Below are 17,709 nucleotides of genomic sequence, written 5' to 3'. Positions count from 1 at the left end.
GACCTGCATAAGATCGCGGAGGCAGAGGTGCCACAGACCTGAAAGCAACTACAACGTTTCATCGGCCTCGTGAATTGGCTCAGGTGCTACATTCCTGAGTTCTCTCGAACAATAGTGCCACTAACTGACCTCCTGTCACCGCAACACTGGAACAACACGGCCCAACACGTGTTTGACAAAATCAAAACCTCGTTCACACGATACCACACGCTGGCACGAGTGAACGCCGAGCACCACCTGTACCTGCAAATGGATGCAAGCGCCCTCGGGGTGGGGGCATACTGTTCCACGTGAACCCGAATGGGGACAAGGAAGTAGTGGACTACGCTAGTGCCAAGTTCGGTTCTGCCGAATGCCGGTACCTACCATAGCAATGAGCAAGAGTGCCTAACGGTAGTGTGGGCAATGAAAAAGTACCACCCCCACTTAGAGGGGAGAAACTACACGCTGAGGACAGACAACAGGTGCCTCACATGGCTGCATACCATGCAAGGGAGAAAGGGGAAATTGATCAAGTGGGAACTGTTCCTTCAGTCCTTAGATTTCGAAGTAGAACACATCCCTGGCACCGAAAATAAGCTACCCGATCTACTGTCATGAGAACCTGATGCCCAGACCCAGCTGACGGACGACGAGAACTGGGAAGGAATACTGCCCTCTAGCCCGCAAGACGAATGGGCACACCCGGATTCGACGTGCACGCGCATCACCGCCGACGTGCACTGCGTCAAAGATCCACCGAGTCCAGTGGCCGACATCCACAATCGCGACCTCAGAGCTCAAGAGACGTCGCGGGATTCCGACCGAAACTGTCGGCAAGCAACAGCCGGAGACCATGAGGCGTGCATGGAGTGTGCGAGATGGGACAGTGATGACCAGGACACCCGGAGGCCGTCACGACTGTAGGATCTACGTACCGCCTGAGGCTCGGAAAGCGACCTTAAGGTTCTTCCAAGACCACGACCTCGCTGGCCACCCAGGGACGGACCAGACGCGACGAGCCATAGGACAGCACTACCACTGGCCCGGCATCACCCATGACGTGCGAGAATACGTTCGGGAGTGCGAATCCTGTCAAGTGAAGAAGGCGCGGAGACGAGACGGCAAAGAACAGCAGCGACCACGGGAGCCCACTGCCGCGTTCCAGACAATCGCATTGGACGTATTGGGCCCATACCCCCACACAACCTGCGGCAAATGTTTTCTACTTGTAATCACGGACCTATTCACGAGGTGTACAGAGGCATACCCGTGTAAAAACGTAAGAACAGCCACCATCACCGAGATCCTGTCTAGCAAGTTACTTCCACACTGGGGCTACCCACAGTCCATCCTCACGGACAATGGCAGCTAAATCCTGGGACACCAGTGGAAAGTATGGTGTGCAACAACCAGCCCATCGAACACCACACCACGCCCGCCTACCATCCGAGGGTGAACCCCATCGAATGCGTAACCAGGGGCTGAAGGCCCAAATGCGCATACGTCTCGGTGGGGATCACATGCAATGGGACCTACAAGTGGCAGACACTGTTTTGTATCCGACGCCAGACGAACGCCACGACAGGCATGACACCAGCTGAGATGGTGCAGGGGCACAACCTGCCACTACCAGGTGAGTAGACCACTACTGGGGTCCCACACACTACGGAAAGTACAGTGGAGCGCGATCAGCGCCGCGCAACAGCCCAGGAGGACGCCCAGTGCCGCCAAAAGACGCGGCACCTGTCGCCGACCGTGCAGGCCGGGGACCAAGTGTTCGTGCGGGTACACACGTTATCAGCTGCACCCCGCAACTACTATGCCGGTCTGACACCGCGATGGGGAGGTCCCTACACCGTGCAGCGCCGACTGGGTACGACAACTTACCTGGTATGTCTTGGAGGCCGGAAGGTGTAGAAGGTACACCGGGACGACCTTCGACTCGCCAGTCTGCCAGGAGAAGGGCTCCCGGATGAAGGGACACCACCCACTCCCGACACTGACATAGCGTGCGAGGAAGAAAGGGCAGACACATACCTGACACCCCGCTGATGCCGATGTGGACAGGGACGGTTACGCCAACTGACTTTCCGAGATGTAATATCAACTGCGGTGGAGCCTGGTACTGACAGGACCACAAGAACCACAACAGGAGAGCCCGAGAGGCGAGTGCGGAGGTACCCAGGGTCTCGATGGACGAAAACGAGAGCCACCACAACCTGCCGGCCAGCACCACCAACCAGAGCCACAGGGAGAATACTCAGGAGGGGCCCAGGCCACGCGCAAGTCGTCTCCGATGTCGGCCGCAGCACTTAGGGGAATATGGCCTGGAACCCACACCAACCCGATGGCGTCTTCGCCGAACACGGCCAGGGACACTGACAATAACAGACGTCTCACACAACTTGGACAGGCCCGAGGTGGAGGAGGACTCAAGCCCAACCCCACTTATCTCGGAACTGGAAGAGGAGGATGTGACGACACCCGAGTCCCCAACACTTAACGCATGGGGGCACCTCGCCTCGCTCGCCGATGCCACCTTCCGCGTGCGCATCGATCTGCCCAGGGAGAAGTCACGGAAAAGGTCATGGCAATGACCGAACAGGTCTCACCGATCCAAGGAGCCATACATGGGGAGCTCATGGGAAGACGGAGGGGCGGAGACATACAAACCCACCCAGCTTCCCAGAGCGAGAGAGGAGGCAGTACCAGTCCACGTCATACATATCAACAGGGGGAGAGGATCCTACATTGAGAGCCCACTGGAAGGCAAGGGGGCGGAGACGCATGACCTACCCGGCATCCCGGGACGGGAAAGGGGGCCCTACCGATCAATAACCCACCAACCAACCACAGGAGAGGCACCCACAGCTCCAAGCTACGTGGGACCCTACAACCTTGAAGATGCCCCTTACGGGCGCCCCCGAAGAGCCCAATAACTCCCGAAGTACCTGGCCGATTACGACCTGGGAAACTTCCTGAGGGGGCAGGTGGACAACCCGACCTGCGGGTGCTCGACGTGGGACGACCCAAGAACAAGGGGCCAGGCCTACCAACCACGAGAACCACCCGAGTTGACCTGTTGCCGGAGATAGAGACGCGCACTCTGACCTCCATAGGCGCCACGACGCCGCCCCTCGACCAGCCTGCCACAGCAGCAGCCGAGGAGATGCGCACTCTGACCTCCACGACGCCGCCTCTCGGCCAGCCTCCCACAGCAGCAGCCGAGGAGACGCGCACTCTGACCTCCACAGGCGCCACGACGCCGCCCCTCAACCAGCCTGCCACAGCAGCAGCCGAGGAGATGCGCACTCTGACCTCCACGACGCCGCCTCTCGGCCAGCCTCCCACAGCAGCAGCCGAGGAGACGCGCACTCTGACCTCCACGACGCCGCCTCTCGGCCAGCCTGCCACAGCAGCAGCCGAGGAGACGCGCACTCTGACCTCCACAGGCGCCACGACGCCGCCCCTCGACCAGCCTGCCACAGCAGCAGCCGAGGAGATGCACACTCTGACCTCCACAGGCGCCACGACGCCGCCTCTCGGCCAGCCTGCCACAGCAGCAGCCGAGGAGACGCGCACTCTGACCTCCACAGGCGCCACGACGCCGCCCCTCAACCAGCCTGCCACAGCAGCAGCCGAGGAGATGCGCACTCTGACCTCCACGACGCCGCCTCTCGGCCAGCCTCCCACAGCAGCAGCCGAGGAGACGCGCACTCTGACCTCCACAGGCGCCACGACGCCGCCCCTCGACCAGCCTGCCACAGCAGCAGCCGAGGAGATGCGCACTCTGACCTCCACGACGCCGCCTCTCGGCCAGCCTCCCACAGCAGCAGCCGAGGAGACGCGCACTCTGACCTCCACAGGCGCCACGACGCCGCCCCTCAACCAGCCTGCCACAGCAGCAGCCGAGGAGATGCGCACTCTGACCTCCACGACGCCGTCTCTCGGCCAGCCTGCCACAGCAGCAGCCGAGGAGACGCGCACTCTGACCTCCACAGGCGCCACGACGCCGCCCCTCGACCAGCCTGCCACAGCAGCAGCCGAGGAGATGCGCACTCTGACCTCCACGACGCCGCCTCTCGGCCAGCCTCCCACAGCAGCAGCCGAGGAGACGCGCACTCTGACCTCCACAGGCGCCACGACGCCGCCCCTCAACCAGCCTGCCACAGCAGCAGCCGAGGAGATGCGCACTCTGACCTCCACGACGCCGCCTCTCGGCCAGCCTGCCACAGCAGCAGCCGAGGAGATGCGCACTCTGACCTCCACGACGCCGCCTCTCGGCCAGCCTGCCACAGCAGCAGCCGAGGAGATGCGCACTCCGACCTCCACAGGCGCCACGACGCCGCCTCTCGGCCAGCCTGCCACAGCAGCAGCCGAGGAGATGCGCACTCCGACCTCCACAGGCGCCACGACGCCGCCTCTCGGCCAGCCTGCCACAGCAGCAGCCGAGGAGATGCACACACTGACCTCCACAATGCAGTGCTCCATTTTAAACGGCTCCTGCAATCGATACATCAATGGCCACCCGCGCTGCTACAGACCAGCGAGTATGTGTAGCCTATTCTTCAACTAAGTGGGTGTATGTACCTTACCACCGCTCACCGGATTGTAAAATTAATTGAAAAACTAATCAAAATCAGTAATTGAATATCAATAGTCTTATTTGTAAAAAATAATTTATTATTCACAGTCCGACAAGATTCTAAATTCTAGCTTTACTGGTCTTCTTATCTTTGTGCACTTTGCACACGAAACATGATCCTGCATAGCACAACGCCTCTTGAGGCCACAGCAGTCTTAGTTCACCCTAATTCATCCAGCGCCGAGGCCAGATGCGCTCGAGCACCACAGAGCACTTATCACCTTACCATCTCTGAACTGGCTGAAATAGTGCAAGTTTTCTAAATTTATCAATCCGCTCCCTGGCCGGCCTCTTTCAGTTTGGACCAAAACTTTCAGTCGCTTAACTTCGTTAGCTTTGTTCAGCCGGAACTCATTTCTCAGTGATATGTAATTTCCCTTCATTTTCATACGGACCACGAGACAAGGAGCCGTCTTCAAGTAATGTGGATCAGCCTTTGGGATCTCTAGTTTCGCCTGCACGAGGCTGCATTTGTACTCAATTAAGACTGTTTAATAATGCATTTGGCAGTAGAGTGACCATGCGGAACACGTGCCTATAGGGGCCCTCTGCCCAGGCTTCTACTGGGACACTGTACTACCTTCTATCACATTTCCATGTGGCGCAAGGGCGAGTGGCTGTAGCTGAACTACACCTGTATGCGGTCAGGTAGCTAGTCAAATCGCCTCGAATAGGTGGAAATTCAGTGCACCTTCAAATATTACGGATTTGATTGGTCCATTCCTAATTTTAAGTTTTTAATGACATGATGTCACTCTCTGTAACTCCAACTTGCACCAATCTTGTCTGCTCCCTCAACTACATACGTTGTACTTTATACTCAGTGTCTAATACTATGAAAAAAACTCAAGAACGTGGTGAGAACACATTTATTGAGTGTTACATGCTTCACAGCCAATATTATACATGTAAAATGTGTCAAGTGCAAAACACGTACACACATAACACTTCACAAAAACTAAGAGAGTGATTTCAGCTGTTTGATACAACTGCTTTCTGTATTGAATTGTTAAAACTCATCATACAGTATAGAGGTCTCATAATTGCAGACACTTATAATGTAATAAAATACATTTTTCTGATCAATATTGTATTATAGATACATTACTTTATCAACATTTAGGACTTTCCCTGAAAATGTAGGGTAAGTGCCCACACTACAACAAGTGGTTTTGAAAGACTTAACAGTTAAAAATATGTACATTAATAATATAATTACGTAACAGAGAACAGAATGTGTGATGACCTAACTGACCTAGTAGCATAACTAAGTAGTGTGTTGGGATCTACTTAAAAAAAATCAGTCAAGAATTTTCTTTTGCTTGGACCCATTTAAAATTTGAGATGGTACTTTTTCAAATGTAATTAAGTTCTCCGCCCACCTGTGGCTCTGTTTTACAATTAATTTCAGATCATAAACAAAACATTAAACAAAAATTAGTAACTCCTTGCGAAAGTAAGCTAAAAGAAAACTAGCAGTAACTTTATTTTTTTCAGAAAACAAACTAAGGACCTGCTCGAGCCAATATCAAACAATTTTAGCTCCACCTCAATCCTTGGTTTTATCCAGGTTTCACGGAATTGAGTTGCACAAACAGAACTTCCTGATTCTCAATCTAGAAAATCATAACACCTTGTTCCATTTGTTAAGCCATTTCTTTTTACTGATTTCATGCTCCTGGCCACCAAGTCTCTCAAATTTTACCAAACAATGTATGATTGGTTATGCAGTTTACTTAGTTATGTATACACGTGCAATGTAGCTAATGTTACAGACTTTAGTAGGGAATTCATCATGACAAGGAACATAAGTACAAAAAGTAAACCGGGGTGAAATTTAAGTCTATTATAATAATTTTTATATGATAAATTATTTATATTTAGTTAATATTTTAATATTTTGCAAGTTGTTCACAATAATGATCGCGAGTGATTTCTGTTGAGGAATTTTTTATTTAAATATTCTTTGAGCAGACTGTTTTTATTCACCCCGTTTCACTGTAACCGACATTCATAAACATAAAAAAAATAAGGGATGCTGACACAAGGTGGCTGAATGTCTCTTAATTAGGCAACTTTCACAGCATGGCAGCAAATAGTAAGTGCACATGTATCACATATGGCTATACGTAATTGTTCCAGTCACATACCCATAGCGCGATATCACAGTGTCATGAGCAAGAATCGCACCAGTCCAGTTGGTGAATGCCAGCCCATCTGTGTCGAGCCATAGAGCTGAACATTGTGCTGCGGTCAGACTGGTGAACGATAGTGTGATCACCAGTGAAAAAAAAAAAAAAAAAAAAAAGAAAAAAAAAAAATCAAACCAGCAGAAGTTCATGAGACCACTATGGCACAGTGCAATCGCTTGCGATAGAGCAATGTTAAGTGACATTCCTCACAAATCAAACTATTTAATTCCTGAGTGATCATCATGCACAACTGCGTGTGATTTCGTACATGATGTTGGCCAAAGAACCATGGCCCAGTAAAATGGGCTTTCACCTTAAAAAAAAATAACGTAAAGCTGACTTTTGGCACAGTACTATGTTGGCCTTGAAGAAAAAATGTTTTCACCAATGATTTTTAGGCCTTTGGAAGATTTTCAGGCCTACAATTTAGTGTTTTAATCTTACTCATGTTGCGACTACAATGACTGGTAATAAAAAAATGCTGCAGTTGTACACTCATTCGCTCACAGCGTGGCCACTTTATTGCTCGCTCACCAGTCTGGTTGAAGCCTTAGTTGAGTATGGTGACATGTATTTGTAAGGTATTGCATGAGCTATGAGCTATGACCAATGGTAATGGAATGTGAGATACAATGTGTATGTATTTAACTACCCCCTTCCACCGCCAACCTTGCTCCACCAGTTGTTGCTTACCAGCAAGGCATTCACTCACCTCATGTTAGCATCCCTTCTGGGGTTTACCTCCTTCATATATAAAGGGGTGTTTATTTATTTATTTATTTATTTATAAAAAAACGTACATATTCTACGATGATTCTCTCCAAAAGTTGGTGACGTAAGTTACAATCTGTATAATGTTATAAATTTTGTAAAGCTATGACATACATTTTTAAAGGAGATATAGAAAATTTACAGATATAAACAGTAAAATATTATAACTATTATAAATGAACATTTTCATTTTACTGAACCATTATTAAATTGAAAACATTTTTAGGTATTTCAAAAAATCTTCAATTAAAAATAATAAAGTGAATATTCCATTAAAGTGAAGTATACTTTGTATGGGATTCTACTGTAGTTACACTTATAGAGAGAAAAAAAGTTAACTCTAATATTCAAATATAAGGAAATTTAAATAGAATACATATAGTTGCAAGTAATTTCATTAATATTTTTGATAAAAATTTACAGGAAAAAAAAGGCCGAACATATAATTACATTGGCAAATAAACAAGTTTTAACATCATAATAAAGTGTTCATTAAATGTGAGGCAATTTTTTTTTTTTTGTAAAAGTAAAACATGACAAGATCAATGTAAGAGACAGTTCACAGCACATTGTTAACATAAATAAACAGGTATGGTACATCACATGGCAATATGTAAACTACAATTGTATGTACAATATGTGATAATTTTGGCAAGCCATACTTGCCACGTGGGTGCTTGTTAAAACCCTCAAGTAAGGCCAATTTCAAACAGTCACATAGCAAACAATGTCAACGCCCTCTTAAAACACTAAATGCCATACAGAGATGAGAACATGAGTTGAAAGTGAGTGAGCAGTTACATACAAGTGTTCTGCGTGACTCGTCTAAAGGTAGGGGCAGATTTAATGGTTTTATTTTAGACTATTTTGTTTTTGAAAAAGGAGATATCTGCATTATTGTTTTTATTTTTTATGAACTCTGTTTATTCATAAATATACCATATTATTGGACAAATATGTCATTTAAAAGTTCCAGAATACTTAATTCACCAAACTAGTTTAAAGAATTTCTAACTATTTGGAACAGTGAAAATAAATGTGCAGTACTAATTGTGTGTTTGAAAAATGTACCAATGCCGTAATGTCGAAATAAGTTACTAAAAACAGTTAATACATCAAAAAAGGGGAGGAAAAAAAAAATTAAATATTTAGTACATCAATTTGGTACAACTTTCATGATAAATATGTTACACTCTTCGAGTTTAATATATTAAAATAAACAAGTTTTTGGGCTTCGAGTTGAATTTTTGATTTAAAATGTTGATTGTTTTGTTTTTTCATTTCAGTGCTTTATGGTGTATTAACTTGCCTTTCAATGTTATATGGTATATTGACATGCTTTTATCGCAATTCACCATACAACCTTGTCCTTAACTAAAGGAAAAATAATGTGCTGTAAAGTTAGGAATAAGATTATGTGATGAATTGCGATAACACTGAAATAACAGTGCAAAACATGTCAAAACATCACATAATACCGTAATGCAAGTTACTAAATAAACAATTTAGCATCGAAATGTAACTAAAAACATGAAATCAACCAGCAATTTGACAAAACTTAACTCATACTACAAAAATTTATTTATTTTTACTACCATAAATTTATTGAATGTAATTATTAACATGACTTTTTTTTTATCAAAATGTATGAATTAAATGGATTGTAAAAAATTGTATCATGTTTGATCTTGCATCTCTTTCTAGTTACGTATTTTACATTAATCATGTTTGCACATTTTTTACACACTGAAAAATAAGAAATATTAATTTTATTTTTCTGAGTAGTTCTTTACGAGACATGCTTATTACAAATTATTTTACTCTATATGTGCGTCATTTATCAGTCAAAATAAGCCAATTTTGGTCAAATAAGTAGTTATGAATATTATATTTTCATATTTGTACAAACAAAATGTATACAATTAAAAACTGTAATATAGAAATCTACCCGTTTTAACACCGAAATTAACATAAAAAAAAATACAACCATAACATTTTGTCCCTATGTATAGTACATACCACTAAATAACACCCAAACTGCAGGATAATAATATTTCATATAACACCAAAATTCTAACTTAACATTAAACAAAACTAAATTTTACTTCCTAAAATATTAAATGCATTGGTTCAGCCATTTATTTGGAAAGTTCTGGTGCTAGTAAAAAGGAATAATTGTTCCGACGTATAGTGCCCTAGTCTACGTAGGATCTAAGGTGGCGTAAGTGCTGATGCACCACCCTCATGGGCGAGGGCTGTGGGTTTGATCCCACAACGGCTCGACTTACGTTCATGAGCACAGAGTCATCACCAAGTGGTGAGGAGTCCGCTGTAATCTTGGCCTTAAGCCTCTTGTGATGTGTACTCAAAGAATCCTCTCAGAAAATTTTTCCTATGTGAATATTAATCCACTGAACACATATTTATAATAAATAAGCAAAATGTGGGCTGCGTGGCACTAGTTTTAACTTTTAACACAGTAACCACAAAGCCTGTTAGGTACTACACCGGGTCAGTTATAGAACATGATACCTGCAATTGAGGAAGCTTAATATGGGGGGATAAAAGCTAGGGGAAGTGAATGACAATATAGCAGTAGGCAAAATGAGAGAAAATAATTCAGGGGTTCATCATAAGATTGAGGTATCAATGTATTTGGGGTATCGTGAAGTAGAGTCTTCTCTATTTTGCAATACCAATATTTAATTATGTTAAAAATGTAAACTATATGATCAAAATTGCGATACCAGTATTGGTAAAAAAAAACCTCAATTTCCAGGAAATGTGTTATGAGTATCGTGATATAGAATAGAGTGTGAAGGGGAAGGGGGGGATTATACAGTGAAACCTCGTTAATATTATCCCGCTTATTACGAATGACTCGTTAATATTACCTATTACTATTTCCCCGTGAAATATGCCCATTAAACACAATGAAGATTTGTTTGGTTAATACGAAATTCTCGTTATTATGTATAGCGAACAATAACAATTCCCGTCCGTATAAACAAACAGTCATGTTTACCGTTTAATACGAACTAAAGATTACCACAAAGATACGGCCCCGCCTGAGTGTCCGAAGTGTGTTTTTAACTCTATGTTTTCAAAATCACTCGTTCGTGTGTTCGATATGTTCAGAAATCACTCGTGTTTGTACAATATTCGATATATCGAACTTCACGTGGGATGGTATTTACGTTCGATTTTGTACTTCCTTTGTATACATGAATCTGTGCCGGACCAATAAAAACAAAATATATGTTACGCCTAACGTGTTTAATATTTGTGTACGTTGTAATGAAAGTTTAAGTGAATTATCTCGTGAGAATTTTATTAAACTTTAGAATTTGTACGTACACACATAAAAATGGAGGCAAAACGTAAACGCAAGGAAATTGCATTGAAGACGAAAATTAAGATAATAAATTCAGTTCGTCAGGGTGAAAAAACGAAAACAGAACTTTCTGAAGAGTTTGGTATATCAAAATCAACCTTAAGTACAATTCTAAAGCAAGCAGATAAAATAGAAGAAGCGGTCAGGAAAGGTAGTAATCAAACTAAGAAAAGGATGCGCGTCGGTAAACATTCCGAATTAGAGGCCAAACTGCTGGAGTGGTTTCATCAAATGCGCGCCGCCAGAGTTCCAATTTCCGGGCCTATTATCCAAGAAAAGGCTGATCAGCTGGCACTGCAACTCAGAATTGACGATTTCCATTGCAGCAACGGATGGCTTCAACGCTTCAAAGATAGGCATAATTTGGCCACAAAATCCATTTGTGGCGAATCTGCAGCTGTCGACCAAACAGCAACGAGTGACTGGCTTCAGTCAGTACAGTCCATCGTAAGTAAATTTGCACCACAAGATGTGTTTAATATGGATGAAACAGGTTTTTTTTACAATCTGTTGCCCAATAAAACTCTAACCGTAAAAGGTGAAAACTGCCATGGCGGTAAACACAGTAAAGTTCGTCTTACAGTTCTACTATGTTGTAATCAAGATGGCAGTACTAAACTTCGACCCTTGGTTATTGGCAAGTCTGCCAAGCCAAGATGTTTCAAAGATGTTGCAGCAAAAAACTTGCCAGTAGATTACGAGGCAAACAGTAAGGCTTGGGTCACCACAAAAATTTTCCAGTTGTGGTTGTTAAAATTGGACAGGAAAATGGCGACTCTAAATCGCAAAATTTTGTTATTGTTGGACAACTGTGCTGCACATACTGCTCATGGTATGAAGTTGGAAAACATTACCTTACTCTTCTTGCTACCAAATACAACAAGTGTGACACAACCACTCGACCAAGGTATAATACAGTGCTTGAAAAGAAACTACAGACAGCGCTTGGTGAAATACCTTATCAGGCAGTGTGAAAAAGGAAAGACTGAGCTTCCTAGATGGTCAGTTTTGGATGCTATCCGCAGTATAGCCATGTCGTGGGACAGCATCAGCCAAAAGACAATTGTGCATTGCTTTGCAAAAAGTGGTTTTGGCCAGCAAACTGTTGAAGAACCTGACTGTGATCAACCTTTAGAGGATTGGCAAGAGTTAAAAGAACATGTGCAAGTTGATAATGACTTCAATGAGTTTGTTCATATTGATGACAGTGTGTACACCAGTGCAAGATTAACTGCAGAAGATCTTGTTGGTTCACGAGGATTACAGGAAACACCAACGGCTGACGCTGTACAGTCACTTTGTGAGGGTGGTACAAGTCAGGATAATGATGGTGATGACGACAATGGTGAGGTAGTGCATAAACTTCCAAGCAAAAGTGACACAATCAGTGCTTTGCGTACACTGGAAAATGTACTTGCTGCAAGTGATGTGCCAATTGACTTGATTGCAGGATTTGAGAAGATATGTTCTGCTGTAAATGATATTTACAGAGATAAGTGTGTCCAGAAAAAAATTAATGATTTTTTTAAACCTATGTAAATATATCTTGCATACTTTGCATAAGAATTGCTATACACTCAACAGCAATTAACTGTACGGTAAATGTTAATCATTTTTGTCAAAACTTTGGAAGCAAATTAAATAAGAATACATACATACGTATATGTATACTAATTATCAGTCTGTTATAGTATATTTGATTAAAACTATTAAAATTGCTTCTAAGTGTATTTTGTTAGTGTGCATGTCAATATCTGGCTTCTATTACAATAATAATATTCCACATTTTTAGTGCTCTGACATGTAGGAATTCAATATTTCTTATCGAGTTCTTATTCTACCTATTGGCTCAAGAACCTCATTAATATGAACCTCGTTATTACAAACTGAAATATTTTACTCCCCTTCAGGTTTGTATTAATGAGGTTTCACTGTATACCAATTAATGATACCGGAAAACAATAATTATTAGAGATGTACGAACCTGCAAATTTTTAAGTCGAGTCGAGTCGAGTCGAATTATACAATAATTAGTTCGAGTCGATTCGAGTCGAGTTTGCAGATCATAAATTCAAGTCGAGTCGATTCGAGTCTGAATTTTTATTTGAATCTTTGACACTTAAGTTGAGCTTGAATATTTGAACTTTACTGCTAAGAGTCCTTAGACTGGCCCACGTAATCAAATATATTTAAAATACAAGTATTAAGTAATACAAATAATTCATTTAGAATAAATTCTTAACTGATATAATACAATTCAATAATTGAGGTATAGAGCATAGAAAAAAGTATTTTTTGAATTTTTATATTTTATTTAACAGATATTGCCCAACTATGAAAATTAAAAAATTTGATATCTCCTAAAGTATTTGGAATTTCTTATATCTGCCGGCTTTAATGAAAAGAGGAATTTAAAGAGCATATAATTAAAGTATTTTCAGAATTTTTAAATTTTATTTAACAAATATCGCCCAACTATGAAAATTAAAAAATTTGATATCTCATAAATTATTTGGAATTTCTTATATCTGCCGCCTTTAATGAAAAGAGGAATTTAAAGAGCATATAATTAAAGTATTTTCAGATTTTAACATTTTTTTTCGCAAATACCGCTCAACTACATATTTACCTTATTTTGGACCGAACGAGTTAGCTGCGGCCTGCAGCATTCACGAGTCAATAAAAAAATGAATATAATTTAAGGCTAGACTACAAATGATTTAGCACAGAAAATAGCACACGCACAGAAAATAGAAACGAAGTTTTTGAATTGCGCCACCTACACTCGAGCACAGCATACGCACGGGAAAATAGCACAGGATCGACGCACAGAAAGTTGACCAACTTTTAATATTTTCTGTGCGTGTGCGCTGTGCGCTACTCGCTGACCAATGAAAACTCGGTTACCACCGAGGTCATGCGCAATTGTAAATGTTAAATGCGTACGTAATTTGACTAGACTTGTACATTATTGTTTTGATATTAGGCGCGGGAAGTTAAATAGTCTCCTTCAATTTCAACATGAATGAAGACACTAATTTCGACATAAGTTTAGTTTGCCTGGTTGAAAGCAAACCAATTTTGGTAAATATGTAGGTAGTGTAGCGGAATTTGCGAGAAAAAAAATGTTAAAAATCCGAAAATACTTTTATTATATGCTCTTTTACTTCCTCTTTTCATTAAACCCGGCGGAGATAAATTCCAAATACTTTAGGAGATATCGCCGTTTTTATTTTGCAATACAAGACCTGTACTATCATTCGAACGTCACATTTTTTTTATTTTGCCGTGTGTTCGTGAATGCCTAATTAATTAAAATGGTTGATTAGGTCACGTCAGTTACATTATAAATACTTTCAAACTAAACGGACATTAAAAATAATATGAATTAATTTTAATGATTGTTTAGTTTTAAAGTATTTATAATGTAACTGACCTGACCTTGGTATTATATTATTCAATAAATTACCATCAGTTCTAAAAAATATGGACCAATATAATTTATTTAAAAAGGAATTATTTCTTTATTTAGCACATAAGGCTCTTTATAATATAGACGATTATGAACAGTAGGTAGCTTCGTAATTTTTTTTTATGTATGACTTTTCTTTTATATATAATTTCTTTTATATATAATATATAATAGGTGCTTATTCATGGAAGATCAGCTGTTATATTATTTTAATTTTTTAATGCTTTTAATACTGTTCTTGTACCTGTTTGTGTGTTTGTATTTATGTTTATTTGTATTTTTTTTTTTACATATTCTATACCATTGTATGGTCTATTGAATGAAATAAAAAATCAAATCAAATCAAAACAAACCGGTACAAAGGATGAACAGTAGGAACTCACGTAATTTTTTTTAAATTTATTACTTGCGCAACAATATTCAAATAACAAATAAAACATTAAAATTTGAAACGTTAAAAACTCACCTAAGTTAGAGGCAGGTAAACAATGGTGAACGCCGCAAGAAAAAAAAATTTCATACTCGTAAACAAGAAACAATAATAAATGCCGCATGAATACACAGGTATTGTGATGAAAATTAAAAAATTCGATATCTCCTAAAGTATTTGGAATTTCTTATCTCCGCCGGGTTTAATGAAAAGAGGAAGTTAAAGAGCATAGAATAAAAGTATTTTCGGAATTTTTAAATTTTCTTTAACAAATATCGTCCAACTATGAAAATTAAAAAATTCGATATCTCCTAAAGTATTTGGAATTTCTTATCTCCGCTGGGTTTAATGAAAAGAGGAAGTGAAAGAGCATATAGGTAATAAAAGTATTTTCTGATTTTTAACATTTTTTTCCCCCAAATACAGCTACTCTACATATTTACCCCAATTTTATTTGATAAAACCCTGGCAGGGTTCAAAAATGAAGAAGCCAAGAAAAATGCGTGGCAGGCGATCATTGATGCCTTGTGCGAACAAGGAGTTCATATCAACTATAATTATTCTGTAAATGAATAGAATTACCTTACAAGGCGTCATATATTTTAATTCAGTGTTTCACATTATTTTTATGTCAGTTTACCTTAATGGCGCCAAAACGACATATTTTCATTTAGTGTTGTTTACATTTTTTAGTTATATAGTTACGATTTTTATAGCATTTTAGAAGTACAGATAGAAAGTTCCTGTGCAGAAAAAAGTGTTAAATACGTAAACATGCCATAGGCTACAATGTAAAGGTCTGTAACATCGTACCCTTTCGAAGGATACTCTGTTTAAGGTTAGAAGTGTACGATTGTCCAGAGACCTGGAGGGAAATTGTGATTTTTGATACCTTAAACCAAATTCATTTCATTTCCATTCATCTCACATAGCGCGCGCAACACAAATAAACATATATATCAGCTGTTTTCCTCTGACAAGGCTACCAATTTTTCCTTCGCTGCACTTCCTTTAATTTTCGTAAATATTTTGTATAAACTTCCGATTTCTCTGTGCGTGTGTTATTTAATTGTAGGTTGAAGTTCTGTGCTGTGCGTGTGCCCTGTGCGAGTGCGTGTGCTATTTTCTGTGCTAAATCATTTGTAGGCTAGCCTTTAGGCTTGTTGGCGCGAAGGTTAGGTTACGTTTCACACAATCATTAGAACATTTTTGAAAACTTTCCCTTATGGGAAGTGTAAGGCCGTGCTACAATTAACGCAACATTACAATAAACGTTCCCATAACAAATATAATACATTTAAAGATTATTGCTACAACACTAACGCCGTTACGTTGCCGGCCAATCGCAAGCTGGCACTTCCAACCAATCCATGCTTTTGTATTTGTATCTATTAAATAGTTACACTTTATAAAATACTTTATACTTCATAATTAATTTTAACTTGCCACTTAACTTGGATAGCAAACAATTATACAAAATGCAATCTCGCCGAACGTAATAGTGTAAACAAACAAGGAAAAAAAATTCATGTTCGCCAACCTACACTTCCTAAAATTAGTGGAGCTAAGTTGTTTTTTTTAACTGCCATTTCGTGATTGGTGGCGTATCAGTCGCAAACATGCGCTCTGTAACACAAATATAACGCTACCGTTAATTTATTATTGTAACGTTGCGCCGATTGTAGCACGGATTTACTAAAAAAAAAGTAATATTTGGGCCGATATTATGATTATAAAATTTTATTCGTGTTTTGTTTATTAAAAATGTGTTCGTCTTCTTTGCCATGTGGTCACACCTGTTAAGCTGGCAATATGTAAAACTAAAATATAAATAATATGGCCGATTGTCGTCATTGTTTGTAAGTACGTGTTTCGGTCTTACGTACGTATTTTTAGTGTCGGCCGAAGTCACGTAAGGAGATATTAAGAATTGTAATTCAATTTTATTATATTTTATCATCGAGTTTTACCCAATTTCCTTTCGAGTTTCGCCCCGTAGAGTAAAATAAACTCGAATGCCGAGCCGAGCTGATGCTACTCGCTCGACTCGACTCGAATTTTCGAGTCTCGGCCCATCACTAATAATTATAATATAGCATCATAAGTGAATAAAAGGGGATAAAATGTTCCCCACCCAAACCCCCGATATTCTCGCTCTCGTCCCGAAAGAAAGTAGGGGTACTAATGACATGATGCCATCTTGGTGATTACATGAAATATGGTATGGTATCACGTTCTAGAATAGTCCTACCACATCAACAGCCACTTGACAAAATAAAAATAAAACTACCATCATATGTTGTATGTAAAACAATATTCAAGTCCGTATTAACTGTCAAGTGGTCAGATAGTTTTCCAGGGATCTTTTCACATCACTTGCCTAAGTTTTAGTCATTCCAATTTGCTCATGCACACTGCTGTTAAATATACATTAAATACAATTTGGTTTCATTTGTGAAATGCTGCCTCAGGTGTTTATAAGTACATTTGTTTGTTAGAATATACTGCAGATAACTTAGTTAAACAAAGCAAAACTATAACTTCTACCCATTAAGGGTCAAACTTAGAATACCTTCACTCAAGATTATATGAAAAATAATAATTTAATGAACATAAACTACACATGCACTCATCTAACAAATTAAATACTGCTAACTTGACATTCTCTACGATAAAAAATCAAATACCATGTTAAATGTAATGCATCTTATCAAATTGTTCTTTGGCATTAATTTATAGTAGTTCTAATATAAAGTGAAAAAAAAAAAAAACACTGAAACATATAATAACTAAGGAAGTGTATAGAAACGTATTTCAAATACT

This window comes from Bacillus rossius, chromosome 3 (assembly GCF_032445375.1).
Source record: "Bacillus rossius redtenbacheri isolate Brsri chromosome 3, Brsri_v3, whole genome shotgun sequence".
Taxonomy (NCBI): Eukaryota; Metazoa; Arthropoda; class Insecta; order Phasmatodea; family Bacillidae; genus Bacillus; species Bacillus rossius.
The sequence above is the reverse complement of the archived record's forward strand: the minus strand, read 5'-3'. Positions refer to the sequence as shown.